The 17578-nt window shown below is 41.4% G+C and overlaps 1 protein-coding gene and 1 long non-coding RNA gene across 11 annotated transcripts in view; one reads left to right on the top strand and one right to left on the bottom strand.

The window, feature by feature from the left end:
• Positions 1 to 17578, bottom strand: part of CADPS (calcium dependent secretion activator) — a 459922-nt gene that overhangs the window by 191852 nt on the left and 250492 nt on the right. The window lies entirely within an intron of this gene.
• LOC140611309 (uncharacterized) lies at positions 495 to 1492 on the top strand. 2 transcript variants are annotated; one of them, XR_012012588.1, is made up of 2 exons: positions 495 to 561; positions 1212 to 1492. It is a non-coding gene; the product is annotated as an uncharacterized lncRNA (long non-coding RNA). The 2 variants fall into 2 exon arrangements; XR_012012587.1 differs by having other exon boundaries at positions 1209 to 1492.

The following is a 17578-nucleotide window of genomic DNA, read 5'->3' as shown; positions in this document are numbered from 1 at the left end:
GTGATTTTTAGGAGCACATCAATTCTCTGCAGTGCACTATGAGGCTGGCAGCATGCAGTGGAGACCCAGCATACGTAGTAGGTAGGACAGCACCCCGAGGAGCAAGGCATAGGTCCTTCAAGGTCATGGATGGTTAACTTATGAGGCCAAGGTCTGAAAGCAATGTGAATGCCAATGGTATAATGCTGGAAAATGCTGCCAAGTTATAAAATGAATTACTATTATCACTTCTGGTCTTTTCAGCCATCAGGATACAAACATAGACAACAGACAAACATGCAATCACTCAGAGTGGCACCTCCAAATATAAAGGAACATATACTGAGAAACGAGAGTCCATTCCAAACCAAGTATGTTTACTAGAGGGTGGGAAATGAATATAGGAACAGTCCAGCTGACTAACCTACAATGCCCTAGGTGGCACTGGGTGAAGATCAGCTTTCTACTGCGTTAGGGATCAGATCTCTAATCAGCCCTTCATTTCTTTCTTCATTAGAAAGTACTTCCTGAATGTCTACCATGTGCAAGCCATTTGTGTTAGGAGCTGCCGAAGATCCAAAGGTGACTGAGATAACAGTACTTAGGAATATTGTATTTTACCAGCAGAGATATCATATGCAGAAATGATAACACTTATTAGAGTGAGTTTGAGCCTTGATTTTCACATCTTTAATTGAGGATAAGAATAATACTGACCCTAGAGGATTAATGGAAGAATAAGTAGGAGATATGTTATTGTATACACACTGTTCAATTCAATACTCAGCACATGGAAAACACCAACAAAATATGTCTTTCATTTTAGGATTATAGACCAGGGGTTGGTAAACTATGTCCCATGGGCCAAGTCTGGCCAAATATTGTGCTTACGTACAGCTGATGAGCTAAGAATGGCTTTTACTTTTTTAAATGACTGAAAATAATCAAAAGAAGGATATTTTGTGACAGATGAAAACTACGTAAAATTCAAATTTTAATGCCCATCAATAAAGTTTTATTAGGACACAGCTAATGTTCACCCCTTTGCATACTGACTATGCTGCTCTTGCACTTCAAAGGCAGAGTTGAGTAGTTATGACAAGAGACCATCTGGCCAACAAGCCTAAATTATTTACTTTCTGGTCCGTTATAGAGAAAGCATGCTGACCCCTGATAGACACAGTGGAACTGCTGGTTCAATCTAATGGGAATACTTTCATTTTCATTAGCAGATCAGAAGGAAGCATGCTCACTGGAGCATATCCACGAAGATAAACTGTAAACATGCACTTACAAGGACAGCTCAGCCCATGGTGATTTGATTTGCTGCTCTAAATTCTTCATGGAGCTCTCTGCAGCACTCTCGGTGTATTGGAAAATTGGGGATTGTGTATCATAGCATTTCAGACACGTGGTGCCCAAATGCTGCTTCCAGATCCACTTGAGCTGGCTGACTCACTTAGTCACACTACATCATTATTAATATCAAATAATAAACATGAGTAGCAGATAATTCATATTTTTGGGGGTTGAGATGATTTTTAAAGTCACAGCACATTATTTCTCCAAACCTATTCCATAGTGCGACTGCTTTGAAAGTGAGCACTTTGATCAGGGGGAAAAAATAAGGGAGAGGAATATGCTTGGGTGGAGGGAAGGAGAAATCCACCGCAAAGCAACCTTCTACTGTGTGTTTGGAGAGCATCTGCTTCATCGCAGTCACATCTCTGTTTACTATTTAAAGCTTCTTATTTGCGGAAGCCTCCTCAGACCATATGTTATCAACAAATGTTGCTAATCAAATACACACAGTAATTTTCATTAGAATTTCCTCCACCCACCCCCACCCCCCATGAACAAAAAAACATTTGCCACAAAGGGAATATACCTCCCAAAATGACAGTAAACATCCACTGCAAACCTTTGACAACAGAGTGATATTTACAAATGCATATGTGAATAAGCCAAGACAACACATACACTTTAGGCAAATAAGGACCCTTGGAGAATTGGATTTTGTGCAGGTTGGTCTTGGGGGATGATGTCATTAGTTGCCATGGCAATGCTCAGCATAAGGCCATAATTCATGCCACAGAGACAGGATTTGCATTTATTCAAGGTATATGGCTCGTGTGAGCTGGGTGTTAAATTGGTGTGGTTCTTAAAATTAACTGTGAGCTTTAACAAGGGAGAATTGTCATTTCAGGGAATGAAAGTGCCTTGGTCCCGTTGCTAAGAGGGAAAGTTAATAATTGCCTGGAGACAACTGCATTAAAATCTTCTGGCCTGCTTTTCAGGCAGACTGCATGATATTCTATGCCAAGTGAATCAATTGTGCCATCGCAGTGTGTCTCATGCAAACTAATTGATAGGATGTGATTCGGGGCCTTTAATGTACCAGAAAAGCTAAACTACCTCTTATCTACATAAATGAGGCATTTGCTTTGTAGAAATTGGGTTGTCTGTGAGGCAGAGAGATGAAGGCTCTGGTTCGCCTTCTTGACATTTCCACTGGAATGTCTCCTCTCCAGGAATCTGAAATCAAATGTATCCAAACCTCAGCTTTAGCTTTCTCCCCTCACATCTGTTCCTCTAAGGCTTCTCCAGCTTTGCCACAGGAACTGCCAGCCACCCAGACTTCACTCTTGTTTTCTCCTCTTCCTCCCTCATCCACTTCATCATCAGGTCTTTCATACCTCCTACATTTATCACACATTGCTATAGAGGAAAATAAATCAGAAAAGGGAGGTTGAAAGTACCAGGAAGAGGGTGGGCCAATGGGGTATTAGCAGATGTGATGGGAACAGAGGCTTAGAATGTGCTTGTGTGGCTGGGCTTACCCTCTGTTGCCTCTGTCATCCTCAGAAGCAGAGCTTCTTTCAGGTAGCTGTTATCGCTCCAACCTGCATCCAAGATGCAGGAACAGGCCTGAGGCCAACACACAGTGAGGAGCCAAGACCAACCAGACCCACATATTGAAGCAGAGCCACCCAGATGAGCCTGGCATGAATCAGCCAACCCCTACCAATTTGCAGATGAATGAAGGAAATAAATGACTATAGTTTTAAACCATTGAGTTTTAGACGGTTTGTTACATAGCAATAGCCAACTGATATAGTGCCTTTGTTTGGCACTCGTCATTGTGGTTCTACTGAATGTTCAATAGTTTGGTCTGGAGTCGTCAGGTAGAATGGTACATCCTGGAGAACCCAGACATATGTTATAGTCCCTTCATACTCTTAAAAAAGTCTATTGCAGGGGGATCCCTGAGTAGCTCAGCGGTTTAGCACCTGCCTTCAGCCCAGGGCATGATCCTGGAGTCCCAGGATCGAATCCTACATCAGGCTCCCTGCATAGAGCCTGCTTCTCCCTCTGCCTGTGTCTCTGCCTCTCTCTGTGTGTATGTGTGTGTCTCATGAATAAATAAATAAAATCTTTAATAAATAAACAAATAAAAAGTCTATTGCAATCACTCAATAAACACCTGCCTATTGACCTTGCTGCCTTAGAAAAATAGTTTCCAGCTCATATGTCCTCAGAAAACAGCCTCCCTGTTTGCCAGTCTCTCCACAGTATGAGAACTGGATTGTGGCCTGATTGTGCCGGCTAAGGCTGCCAAAAGCACGGTCTGGGTCCCCTAATGAGCAAGAGTGTCAACACCTCCCAAGACCAAGGCAGGCAGCCAAGGTCTCTCAACCCACTTGCGGTCAAGTGCTCCCAGGGGAAGCCCTTACCACATCAAAGGTGCCCCGATCAAGCCTCCCACATGGAAAGCAATGACCATGAAGCCAACCTCAGCAGCATTCAAGTGATCCTAGCATTTGTGGCTCTGACTGAGTAGGCACCCAAGCTGCGCTGGGCACTCAGAGGCAGTACTTGAAGGGTTCAGGCATAGCCATTCAGAGGTTTGGCTGCCCTCCATGCAGCCAGCCCCATCCTGTGAGACCTCCCAGTTGCCTTTGACAGAGGGGATTATGGGAATTGTTGTTGGTTTTGCTTTCATGGGCTAGGTTCCCATCATCCCACAGAGAAGGATCCCTGAGGACACTGTTGCGAGCCATGCTTGTCTCTTCCCCTGGGACTGGCTTGTAGATTTGTTCTTTATTTTCCCCTCTGTTTAACATTTATGAGAAACTACTGGGAGTGGTCATGAATGCCAGGAGTCTCAAAGGGAAATGGTGAATGGGCCAGCTGGCCAAACGTCCATTCTGAACTGAGTCTGAAATCACTGGGGCAATTGCTCTTGAAGCCACAGGTATGGCATTGGCCCAATGTAGAGCCAGAGAACTGTCCTTCAAAAATGACAAATCTGAGTTGTAGAGAACTATTACCACTGCTCAAGCAGATCACGGTATACTGACACCATCTCAGTAGAGTGAAAATACCACCCATATGCCTAGCCAAATCTGGCTCCCCTTGCACTGGCCACCACAGTCCTCCACAGGGCCTAGCTACTTTTACTCTGAGATTCCCAATCACACAATGTTAAACATGCTAAAAGTACTCCAAATCATCTTGTAAAAAAAATGTATAAAAAAGTGGATAAAAGTTGAATTGCATTCGACTAGTGGATATAGGTTAAATTTAAAAGACATTTAATTTGATATTATTTTTGATTTTGCTGTTATCTTTATTTAAGAGTTACTCCATTTCCTTTTGAGATTTTGATAGTTTCCTAGGCTCTTGAACACTACATGGGCCAAGGCACTGTACCTACTTAAGTCTAGAGAATAAGGCATGCTTGGGTGGCTCAGTGGTTGAGCAACTGCCTTTGGCTCAGGATCAATTCCCTGATTGGGGTCCCCATGGGGAGCCTGCTTATCCTTCTGCCTGTGTCTCTGCCTCTCTCTGTGTGTCTCTCATGAATAAATATATAAAATCTTAAAAAATAAAGTGTAGTGAATAAGATAACTGCAAGGCCAAGTGTCTTGCACCCAGATGTAACTAAAATGTTACATCTGGCTCTGGTTTCACTCTGAAATAATAAATTTGAGGGCTCAGCAATTGATAAGAGCCAGAATTAACTATAATTTGCTTCAATTCAACCTGTACACATTCCTAATAAAAATCAGTTTTATGTCCTTTGCCCAGGTAAAGTAAGCGGACAGACATTCCTATCACACACTTCTACCTGGAAGGTCTGTGTACTCTCCTTGTCTCAGTACTAGGGAGACATAAACTTACAGGAGAGTGCTCAACCAAGCGTACCTGCAATGCCCAATGTGAGGGCCCATCATTCATTCAGTTCTAGACTAAGTTTTCTTGTTTGCTATGGATTGGACAGTATTAAAGTTGCCTTCTTTAACTCCCTGAGTGGGTAATGGTTGTAAAAACCTTTTAGTGCTTCTAAAGTTCTTACAAGTGTTAGTTATCTTTTCACAGTGGAGACTTTTTGTTTGTTTGTTTGTTTTTTTGGTCCCATAAGGATGCCTGATTCCTTCCTTCCTGCATCTTCCCTTCCTTGTTTAGAGATGTTGTGCAAGGCATACAATGAAATCCATGTGGAACTCCTCAGATTCACAGTGCCTCTCAGCTTTGCTTTTAATGGTTTCCACCTCATTTAGGCCTAGTGCTTGGAAAGTCAAGCGGCAAAAACAAAGTCAGGTGCAGCTTCTGAGAAAATCTGAAGATGCTGTGGTTAGAAATTTGGGCTTTACAGTCATATGGACTGGTGTGAATCTTGGCTCTTTGTCTGAGGGGCTGTGTGACTGTGAGCAAGAGACATAACCTCTCTGAGCCTTAGTCTCCTCATCTGTAGTTTGGAGAGAAGCAAAACACCTGCCACATGGGCTTATTACAAAAAAATAAATTATATAATTCAGGCAAAGCACTGGAAAGGCAAACACATGATAGGGCTTGGCCAAATACATGTGAGCTGCTGTTATGAATAAGCTCCTGGAAGTAACAGTCATTTAAAAGGAATTTTAGGAAGCCAAGCGGTTGAATTTGTAGGCTAGCACAAATTTAGTCATAACTAATCTTATAAACAACAACAACAACACCACTTTTTTTTTTTTTTTTTTTTTTTTTTTGCAGAGCTGGGTGGTTAGGACCAACCATAATCTATTTACCATTAAATTCTATGTATTTTGATAGACTTGTTTCCAGACGTTTATGATCAAGATATCTACTTAGAATTATTCAAACAGCAAGTGAAGCGCAGATTCCTTCTTCCAGTCCTCCTACTACCTCACTGGCCATGCCTCCTCAGTCCCCTTTGCTGCTTTTCTTCCTCTTGTCTCTAAATTTTATCACACCCAGGCCTCAGTCTGCAAACCTCTCCTTTTCTCTATCTACAGCAGTGGTTCTCAATGGGGGCTATCTTGCTTCCTCTCTCATCCCCTGGATACATTTGGCAATGCCTAGAGACACTTTTGGTAGTCATGACTGTGGTTGGGGGTCATGACTGACATCTTTGAATAAAGGCCATGGATGCTGCTAAACTTCCTACAATCAACAGGACAATCTTCAGCAATGAAGAATGATCCAGGTCAAAATGTCAGTAATGCTGAGGTTGAGAAATCCTGGTCTACATTGATCACACCAGTGATGTTTAATAGGCACTCCAACTTAATATGTTTAACCCTCAACTTTTAATCTTTTCTACCCAAAATCCAAACTGGTTGCTCCTAAAGTCTTCCTCATGTCAGCAATTTGCAACTCCATCCTTTCAATTGTTCTAGAAAAATCTGTAGCTCCAGCAAATCTGTTGGTTATATCTTCAAAGTACAGGCATAGTCACTTCTGACTGCTCCACCGACCCCACTCTGGTTCAAGTCACCATCGTCTCTCTCCGTTGACTTATTACTATAGCCTTCTAATGTGTTTTTCTGCATTTTCCTTGTGTCCTGCAAACCCTCAGAAGCCAGAATAATCCTTTAAAATGGAAATCAGTTATGATCACTCCTCTGCTCAAAATCCTCCTAGTGTTTGCCCATCTCAGTCAAAATAAATGACAAAATCTTCACTATCGCCTCAAAGGCCCTACGTAAGTTGGACCTTCACTGCCTCTGACCTTCACTTTCACTGTTCTTTACTCAGCTCCAGCCACAGCTCTTTGTTGTTCTTTAAAAATTCTTTTTTTTTTTTTTTTTGTTCTTTAAAAATTCTTAACACACTTCCACCTCAGGGCCTTTGGAGCTGAGGTTTCCTATCTTTTGAAATCCTCCTGCCCCAGTATTCTGTATGAGTCAGTCTCCAGCTTCCTCCAGGCTCTGCCCAGTCACTCTATCAGTGAACTCTCGCCTGGTTGTCCTGAATAAAACAGTACCCCTAGTACTCCTCATTCTCTATTTTTCCCCTGAGCACTTGCTGCCATCCAACATATATTTTATTTTCTCTTGTTCTTGTCTTTATTGCCTGTCTCTTCCCACTAGAAGCCAAGCTCTGTGAAGGGCAGAGGCTTTCGTCTGCTTTTTTCCCTGCATATCTAGATCTAGACTAATGCCTGACACACTGCAGGGATTTCATAAATACTTGTTTAACCAATAATCAATTTTGAAATAGTGTTATTTATGAATTTTAATGTCAGAATAATTTTCATTCATTATAAACAGGCTATTCCAAATGCACTAGACCAGGAATCAGTTCTTTGCCACTTATATGTTGTATAGCCATAGGAAGCAACTTAAATTCTTTGGGCCTCAGGTGCCTCATCTGAAAACTCATCAGAGTTTCAATTTCTAAGTTGTTATGAGGTTAAATGAAATAAAGCATATAAAGTATTTGGTATCATGCCCATGACATACAGAACACTGAGAAACTAGTAACAGGTGAAGTGATAATAATGGGGCTGTACACGGGGATTTTTTTTTTCTAGTCTGTACAGGAACCCACCAAGAATTCACTTTTTAATCTCCAAATTCAAAGACTCTCCCTGAGTGTCCCCACCTGCCTCTTTCTTATCTATCCACAGCTAGAATTCTAGGCCAGGTCTGGGGTCCCCCAGGCTTCTGAGCCCTCTGATTTCACTTATTTTAATCCAATTCATTTCAATAGATAATGGCCTTAAGTACTGAAGGGCAGTATTATATTTATAATGGAGATGAGTCACTGGGTGCCAGGCAAACGACTTTTGTCCTGTACTTGCAAGATGAGAGAAGCAGGAGCAATAATACAGAATTAGGGACAATAAAGAATTGATTGGACAGCTTCCTTTACTGATCTTTTTGCATTTCCCAGTGAATGAGAGCAGGTTTATCAATTTAGCTGCAAAAGAGCTCATTTGTTGTCGTTGCTTTTGGTTGTTGTTTTTCAACTGTTTGTTCAGTTACAAATTCACCCACCTGTCCAATCTATGTTGAGCACCGTATGTGTCAGGCACTGTTCTAAGTTCAGGGCAAGACTGAATGAATAAGACAAAGAGGTTCCTTGTACTCATGAAGATAACCAAATAAAATAAGCATGGTGATTTCTGAAAATAATAGGACCTATGAAGATAGGAGAAAGGCTTCATGGAACAGAGAGTGGCTGGGGCAGAGCTACATTAGGTGGGTGGTCAGGGGATATCCTGTCCCAGGATGTGATGCTTGAGCTGATACCAGAAAAGAGGGGTCTCCATCCTCCTCTATTCTCTCTGTTAGTGAAATAAAGGGAGAATGAAGTGATGGAATCACAGCTTCAAACCCACCAGAAGGGGGGGACCTAAATTCTTGGTCTATACTTTATCTCTGGTACCCCAGCATCCTGAAAATACCCACTGAGCAAATGAATGAGTCTAGTTTGTTATCCTCTCTCCCTTCCTCTTTCCCTGTGTCTCCGTTTCTCTGTCTCCTTGTCTCTCCAGTGCTCTTTCTCAGTTTTCAGAGCTCCAACGTAAACCAAGCAGGAGTTTAATTAGCAGATATAAGAAAGAAGGGTCTCATGATGAAATTTGTTCAGGAAATACTATCTTAACCCAAAACTGGTGACTTTCTGTAGGATTTCTCAGAATTTCTATTATGCTAATATACATTCTAAATCTTCAAGAGGGACCATAGCATACATTTCCCAAACTTATGTAACTATAGAAACTTTTTCCCAAAGAGGTTCATGAATGGCTAGGGTGTAGTGGGTCATACTCTGAGAAACTTTGAATGAAACTGACCAATGCAACAAGGAAATTCTTGTTAGCTAATAATTTGGTTCTGGATAACCAATGTCATCTCTAAAGAATGTTGGGGCAGGGCGTCCTCCTCTTATCCAAATACTAGTATCCTGGTATAATCAGTAAAATTAATTATCACTGTGTAAAAGAAAGTAATCAAACCACTTAAAAGGCTCAGCTAGAAGGATACAAGGAAGGCTGTTCAATCTGCTGTGGGTGGCACAGTTGGTGGAAAAGATCTGGGGGATGTGGAAAAAGGGAGGGACCCCTATATACATCTTTTTCTCCCTACTCCTCTCTGTCCTTCCTGAGTTACCACCATTCAGCATGACCTTGAAAGAATATCCCTTTCCTGCATCCTAACTCCCTATCTGCTGCAGGCAGAAGGCTTGGGGGGAAATCTTAAATTGTTACATTCTAGTCTGTGTAATGCATCCATTTTAACTATTAACCACCACCATGGTCATCAGTTCATTCCAATAGCTACCACTTACTGAGCACTTACTATGAGCCAGGCACTGTTCTGCATGCTTGCCTCTACACTGTCTCATTGAATCCTTACAGTGAAGCTGTGGGGTGGTGAGAGTTGTTAGCCCTGTTTCACAGATGAGGAAACTAAAATTTAGAAATATTAAGTAACTTAAGAAAGGTCACATGTTTGCTAAGTGGTAAATGTGACTTTCCCTTCCTGATGTTTGAGTCCTATTCTCAGTCATTTTACTCTAATGAATTGATCCAGGATCTCAGGTAGGGTCATTAGACCCTCAAGGGCTCCAAACATGTGGGTAAATATGCAGGCAGTGGTCAGAAAACCAAGCTGAGCTGAGTTTTGTGAGCCTTCTCCAAAGGTAAGCTTTTGACTCCTGTTTGCAAAGTCAGTGCCTGAGTTATGATATAGAAATTCTAATAATTAAGAAGTGAATATCTAAAAAAGAACAGTAAAGATGAGAACTTTAATGAATGATCCTCGATCATGTTGATGATGATTTCCCAAAGGTAAAGAGCCAGAGACTTGGCAATCGTTTGAAAAGGCTCAATACCTGGATAGGCATGAAGCTTAGCTCCTACTCCTTATCCTATCATCTTCTGGAAACAGCATTTGTTGCCTGACCCTTGTAAGCATTTCCATTTATGATCCCTGCTGCAAGGAATAGGGAGTCTTTGGCAGGGCAGTTATGCAATGATTATTGTATATGTATGTACATAATCTATACATAATGATGTAATATTTATTATTATGTAGCATCTATGATCTGGAGCTCTGAAATCAGGCATACCTGGGTTCTGTGTATCAGATATTGGTGCAGATAGAGATATGGCAGATTGCTATCTAGCTATGTGATCTTGAGTAAATCTTCTAACCTCTCTGAGCCCCAAATTTCTCATTTGTAAATGGGAAATAAGAACGTCTACCTCTTTTGGATGTTGCAAAGATTAGATGAGACAATAAATGTTAAGGGTTCAGCACTGTGTCTGGTACCAATGGAAGTCCTCAATAAATGTTAGTTGGCTTGTAACTGAGGATGATAACTGGTTAAGAATGTACAGAAAGATCAGACTAAGGAGAGGCCAGGGAGCAAAAAAGAGTTTTGATGGGACAAGAGAAGGGAGTCAAAATCATACGTTGCAGGGAGGATGGATAAGGTACTGAAACAGAGATTTCTAGGCTGTATCCCATACATACTACATAAGAATTGATAGAGAATAGCCTGTCCAAGAGTGTTTGTTTTTAATTATTCTCCTTGGTGATTTTGATGCTTGGTTATGTTTGTGAATTACTGTACATAGTCTACAACAGAGTCTGGGCAAAGAGCAAACAGGCCTACAAAAATGCTTCAAGTTTCATGAATATGAACAACTGAACAGGCTTTGGTCTCCCAGTCATAGATTTTGCCTCAATATTGGGTGGCCCTTTAAAGAAAGAAAGGGTGAATTACTCAGTTTCCTTGAGATGCTGACCACAGGTAATTTGTCTTTTCTAGTTTGTCAGTGGCTAATGGGCATGTTGGAACAGTGGCTCTTGGAATGATGACTCTGTAAGAGTTGTAATACTGACTGTTAGTAGTAGGAAGTTATAGCATGATTCTCCCACTCTCTAGAAAATAATGGTAATAACAAAGCCGTGGCTGAGTGCTTACTATGAGTCATTGTTCTAGGTGCTTTTACACGGGCTATCTCATTTAGTAAAAAAGAATTGAATTTGAGTTGAATGAATGTTGACTATTACATGTCTCAGTTGGACGAGGTCAGCCAAACTCAAGAAGACTTGATAAAGCACTGGAGTCTAAGACACCAATTTGCACTCTATTCCTAGAAAGCAGATGTAGATGAAGAAAGAATGGTCTGCTTTAATGTGACTATCTCACAATATTGTGGGACTATCAAGCAACCAACAGATATAAGGTCAATCCCAGAGGGAAGGTGAGGGAGAGAAGCAGAAGGAGAAGAAAAAGAAGAAGAAAGGAGAAAAAGAAAAGAGAAAAAAGGAGGAGTGGGAAGGAGGAGGAGGAGGAGAAGGAGAAAAGCATTTGTTTTTGAGGAAGATGTTGTGATAAGTAAATTTGTTGAGAATCAGAATTCAGTAACCATTAGTATTTTAACCACCCCTCCCATTGCTTTCAGATTTACATAAATAAAATAACTTCACGACCTTCTGAGTACTGCCACATAGTTTCACCTCCTTTCCCATGATGGAGAAGAGCAGAATCAATACTACACTGCTTTTCAATTAAGCTCTAGTCTACGTTGCCCCAAGGAAGTATATGTGTCTTTTTTCTCTGCCTACAAATGCCTTCCCTCCCTCCAACCAGACTACCAGGAGCTTGGGCTCTGGTAGTTCATTATAAACACAATAAAATCAGGTTTATTCCCTCCATCAATCATCCAAGAAAATTCATAGAACTGTGGTCATTAATTTCATCGCTTTAAGTGGGGAATGATAATTTCATTATCCATTATGATTGCTTGTAAATTTTTATGAATTATTTGCATCATTAAAAATTCAACATGTGCCTAACATGAAAATGTAGAGCTGCTTGGATTAGACAGACTCTTGTTTTTCTTCTCCTTCTGTTTTATGTCAGGCACGATTATTGGTGATGTTTAGGGTGTTAAAACTTTCTCTTCTTCTTCATAGAAGGTGGCAAAAACAAAGCTATGTTCTGGGGCAGAGTGAGAGAAAATGCCAAAAAAATTAGATAAATGATACAAATGAGTGACTGATATATAGTTTAGCCCTTTCTTCAGGGGTGGTATTTGTAGGGCAATTTAAATGTTTGGCATATATTCGTACCTTACCATAAAGAGTTACATTACGCCTGATGGTCATGTCTAGGGACAATGGCTTGGCCAATGCTTTATTTGTAATAATGGATCGTGTTACAGCACATCTTGTCTTTAGTTCTACATCTTGTCTATAATTCTTTGTATATTGTCCACAACATTTATGCTTACTATATTTTACTATATCCTCGACAGGATGCTCAGCCCTGTACAGCCATCATCTGCTTGCAACAAACCAGTGATGCAAGTACATCCTTGCAACAAACCAGTGACGTAGGTACGCCTACTTCTTTTTTACAAGTAAAGTGTCCCAGAGACTCAGCAAGGCTGAGGGCAGTTTTTGAATGTTTAATACCAAAGACAACTCATCATAGATATATGTTCTATCTATATATTGTATTATGTCCAAATTTTATTAAAATTGTTTGAGCAAGGGGATTCCTGGGTGGCTCAGTGGTTTAGTGCCTGCCTTTGGCCTGGGGAGTGATCCTGGAGTCCAGGGATCGAGTCCCACATCGGGCTCCCTGCATGGAGCCTGCTTCTCCCTCTGCCTGTGTCTCTGCCTCTCTCTCTCTCTCTCTCTCTCTCTCTGTGTGTGTGTGTGTATCTCATGAATAAATAAATAAAATCTTTAAAAAAATTGTTTGAGCAAACTTAGCCATGTTTTAATTACAGATAAATTTTTATGCACATATCCCTTAAACCCTGTAAGAAAAATCATGCAGAAAAGGGTAGACATCTTAAATTTTATGGTTTTATGGTACTCCGGCACCCTGGGAAAAGATGTATGATCCATTTCTCAATAGACATTAATTGATGATCTTCTCTCAGTATACTACAATGTTAAGTTTTGAGGTGCTAAGAAGATGTCTAGCTCCCATTTTCTGCCCTAGTTCATTTGAAGGACTGAATAATTACCTGTACAATTAAGGAACTGCAAAGAGGAACTAAACAGTTTAATATAGTTCAAGAAATGTCCTAAGGCAGAATACAGTGAGCTAATAAATGAATAATAGAGGTAATGAAGACTGGTTCAGGAGAGAATGAAACTGATGTGGTGGCAGGGATTTGGGAATCCATCACAGTGTGTGTGTGTGGAGGGGCAACTAGAATAGATCTTAAAAATGGATAAAATCTGGACAGGCAGAGGGAGTGTATTGGGAGGGGAAGTTGAAAACAATTGTTGCTCAAAATCTTTCAGTACTGCCCTTTGCTCTCAGGATAAATTTCAAATTCTGTGTTCATTTCTTCAATTAATAAGTAGTTATCAAGCACCTACTGTGCTTGGAATCATTGCAGACATGATCCCTGCTTTTATGAGCCCTAGGCTAATGGAGAAGCCCAAAATGAAATGAGGACATGTGTGATGATATTTATGAAAGGGAAGGCAGAGGGACTGAAAGATCATGTAATGTGGAAGAGTATTTAATATAGGGATTAGAGAGGGGAAGGCTGCTTAGTAACAATAATAGCATCTGACACACATAGAGTTAGTTCTTCACTTTCAGAGAAGTGTTGGGAGTTATGGAGGATGGCTGACTTAGGCTGCTGGATAAAGAAACTTGTAGATTTGGTATGATAAATGAGCTATCACAGGGCAGGGAGAGTTGGTCCCAGGAAAATTGGTGCAGCTCACAGGCATGTGTTATTTTTTCCTGTTCAACATTCTTGCCCCTGCTTGTAGGTATAACATTCCCATCCTTCCATGGGCACCATCTCTCCCGGACCTTGTTCGTATGGTTTGAGTGAAGCTGACCCCAATCCTGAATTGAGAGGTTGTCATTCTTGGTGCTGTATTTCCTAGGCTATGATGACTGGTTCATGGGTGGATACCTGACTCAGTGGATTCAATAAGAGTCAGCCATAAGACTTTGGCTAAAACCACAGGGAAGGAGAAACATTTTCTGCTGAATTTACTATACTCACTGAATGTAATCCATGAGCCCTTGGCAGCAAACGGCCACTATAAAGTATTAGAAGCCCCCTCCCATAAGGAAAGAGGCTACTTGATAATGAAGACAACCCAAAGAAAAAGAGCTGAAATAGGAAGAAACTTTTGTTGATATCTTTTGAGCATCTAGATCCAGCCATGCCTGTAGCCCCAGACTCTTCCGTTATAGGGAATAATGCAATCTCTTTTCAGTCTAAGCTAGTTAGAATTAGGGTTCTGTTAATTGCCACAGAAGAAGGCTTTAGTAAAGCAAAGCCCCATCTACCTGTATTTTTCACCCACCTCCTCATTTCCCATTTTACTTCTTCCTTTATTCTATGTATCTCTTCCTCTCAAATGCCTGCTGTCTCATGCTCAGAGCCTGACATATTACTCTTCCAATTGTCTTGGCACTACTCCATTATTTGGACATTTGAAAACTCTTCTTAATCAAATTTTACTTGCCTTGACTTTTATTCCTTCAGGTTCTTAATAGAATACTGACTAGTCTGAAAACCTTTATCTATTCATTCAGCTCACTTACTGGCACCTAGTATTCAGGTGCTGTACTAGATACTTTGAGTATTAGGTAGTAAATGTCCCTGCTCTTAGACAGCTAACATTCTAGATTAGTTACAATAATCTAAGCTTACATAGGGATTGACGAATATGGATGGAAGACCCAGAGATGGCCAAACTATGTCCTGTTGACCAAAGCTAGCCTGCTGCCGGGTTTTGTAAATACAGTTGTATTGGGGCACATCCATGCTCATTCATCGACGCAGCACGGATGGCTGCCTTCACACCAGAATAGCGGAGTTAAATAGTTGTGACAAAGACTGCATGGCTTGCAAAGCTAAATTATTTGCTCTATGGCCCTTTACAAAAAAGTTTGCCAACCCATGGTCTAACCTATGTTTCCTCACAAAGGAATGTGCAGCATAAATGGGACCCCAAGGGATCTGGTGTTTCAATTCAGTTCTTTTTAATGGTGGATGTACACAAAGGGTACGCTTGAACACTCAAGGGCCTGGTAGCACTGTCTGAAATGCTACTCTGTAAGCCTCACATTTATCCAAAGCATTCTGACATTAAAAACCTTACACATTTTACATTCTGCCCCATAACATGGTTGTTTGTTCCATATAAAAATAATGTTTCAGATTTTAGCAATACATTGATAGGACAAGAAGATGTTGAACTCTAGGACTTTGGATTCCATGAATGTTCCAGGTTGAAAAGCATGGTCTGCCTTTAAAGTAATAAATCTTTAATGTGGGACTTTTCAAGTCATAGTTTAGAGGAGAGCGGGTTTTCTCTAGCCTGACAGTCCTCCTTTCCCCAGTCAAAAATGACAGCAATCAGGAAAGGCAGGGCATGTAGCTCATATTTGATCTCAGCATCTGCCCCTTGTGCCTCTTTGGAATACTGGGAATTGACAAGCATATGAAAAAAAGTTTTCGGTGTACCATATTTTTAGGTTTTTTTTTTTTGAAGCATTTCAGTTTTCCTACTGAGAGGAGACACTGAGATATTATTCATTGTGCTATGCTTTGTGCCCTTCCCTCTAGTGACCTCTCTTAGAGATGCTTTGTTGGAGCTCATCAATGTATTATTTGTGGATAGAGGCTGCTTTAAGTATGCATCTCCTGGTTTGAGGTTATGCGTATGGATTCTTTTGTTGCCTTTATTTATTTGTTTGGAATGTTTGGTTGCAGAAAGATTATTCTGTGTGACTGGAACATTGCATTTGTTATTGATACAAAAAGGCATTCATTATTTATTGGGTGCTATTGATTTTTTTAAAAAGTTCTTGGAGAACCGGGATCTGTTCATAGTATTAGCTGTTATTTAAACCTATTAGAATGACTCACTTAGCCATATCAACTCAGCCCCTTCCTCTTGGCAGGGCACGGATGGTAGGTGGGGCTGAGGGGCTGTGACCACTAAAGGGTAACTCATGAAAGACACTGATTCAGGGCCTCCTAAATGTCCAGTGTTATGGACTCTGAAGGATCTCACTACATCAGTACTGCAATCACTGTAAGGTGAGGCTTTCACTCCCATTTTACAGACATTGACATTTATAGCCTTTAAGCAATGTGATCAAGATCACTCAACTGAGGAATGAAGGCAGTAAGTACATAAATAATAAAAGTGAACATTTATGGAACACTCGATATGCCAGGCCCTGTGCTAAAAGCTTCACACATAGTATCTTGTTTCATTGTCACAGAATCCCTACAGAGCAGGTATTCTCATTAATGCCATATTACAGAGTGGGAAACTGAGGCTCAAAGATGTTAGGGTCTGCTGCAGATCACCAGACTAGTAAGGAGTGAAGCTGAGACTCAAGCCTATACAGGTGGCCTTTAGAATCTTTTTTTTTTTAACCTGTACTGGGGCACGTGGGTGGCTCAGTCAGTTGGGCATCTGCCTTCAGCTCAGGTCATGATCCCGGGGTCCTGGGATGGAGCCCCCATCGGACTCCCTGCTCAGCGGGGAGCCTGCTTCTCCCTCTCTCTCTGCCTGCAGTTCCCCCTGCTTGTGCTCTCTGTCAAGTAAGTTAATACAACCTTAAAAAAATAATAGTAAAAATTAAAAACCCTGTACTAATGCCCATGCCCCTACAGGTTAGAAGTGGAGCTGGGATCTGACAAAGGCAGCATGCCCTGAAAACAATGCCCCTGTGGCTCTTCTATTAGTGCTGGACCCCTGGACTGGTACCTCTGCCAGAAAGCCCACCTTCCTAATTGAGCAGGAATTCCAGAATAGAAGAAGAACTCCTCCTCCCTGTGCTCTCTCAGCAGGCAGGTGGGGAATTGGAAGGAGCACTGGGCTGTGAGTTCAGAGCCCCAGGTTCCAGCCCCTGCTCCAGTCCTGTGCAACCCTACGCAAGCCCTGTGTTCTCTCTGGTTGGTGGCCTCACCTATAAAGTGAGGGGGCTGAGCAAGAGGAACTCAACACTCCCTTCTGAGTCTAGTCTCTTTGTGTCATTTCATCTCTGGCAAAGGTATTATAGATTTTCCTGTGGATCCTGTGTGAATACAAAGTATGGACCAATCTCTGGATGTGGGGGAGCCACAGAGTCTTCCAGAAAGTGGACAGAATGTCTCATTCTGGAAACCTCCTTGGGGCCATCCCTGTGTCCAGAGGACCTTGACCTGAATGGAGGGAGGGAAGGCAGGTGGCAGAGGAGCATAAAGAGGTGGCTGGTGTGAGGAGTGTCCTACAGGAAGGAAGTCAAGCATAGAAATGCTTGCTGGGATGGCAAAATCCCAATGACCCAAACTCCCTTTTCC

The sequence above is a fragment of the Canis lupus genome, chromosome 19, assembly GCF_048164855.1.
Source record: "Canis lupus baileyi chromosome 19, mCanLup2.hap1, whole genome shotgun sequence".
In the NCBI taxonomy this organism is placed as follows: domain Eukaryota; kingdom Metazoa; phylum Chordata; class Mammalia; order Carnivora; family Canidae; genus Canis; species Canis lupus.
Note: the sequence above shows the minus strand (reverse complement) of the source record. Positions and strands in the feature narration are given on the sequence as shown.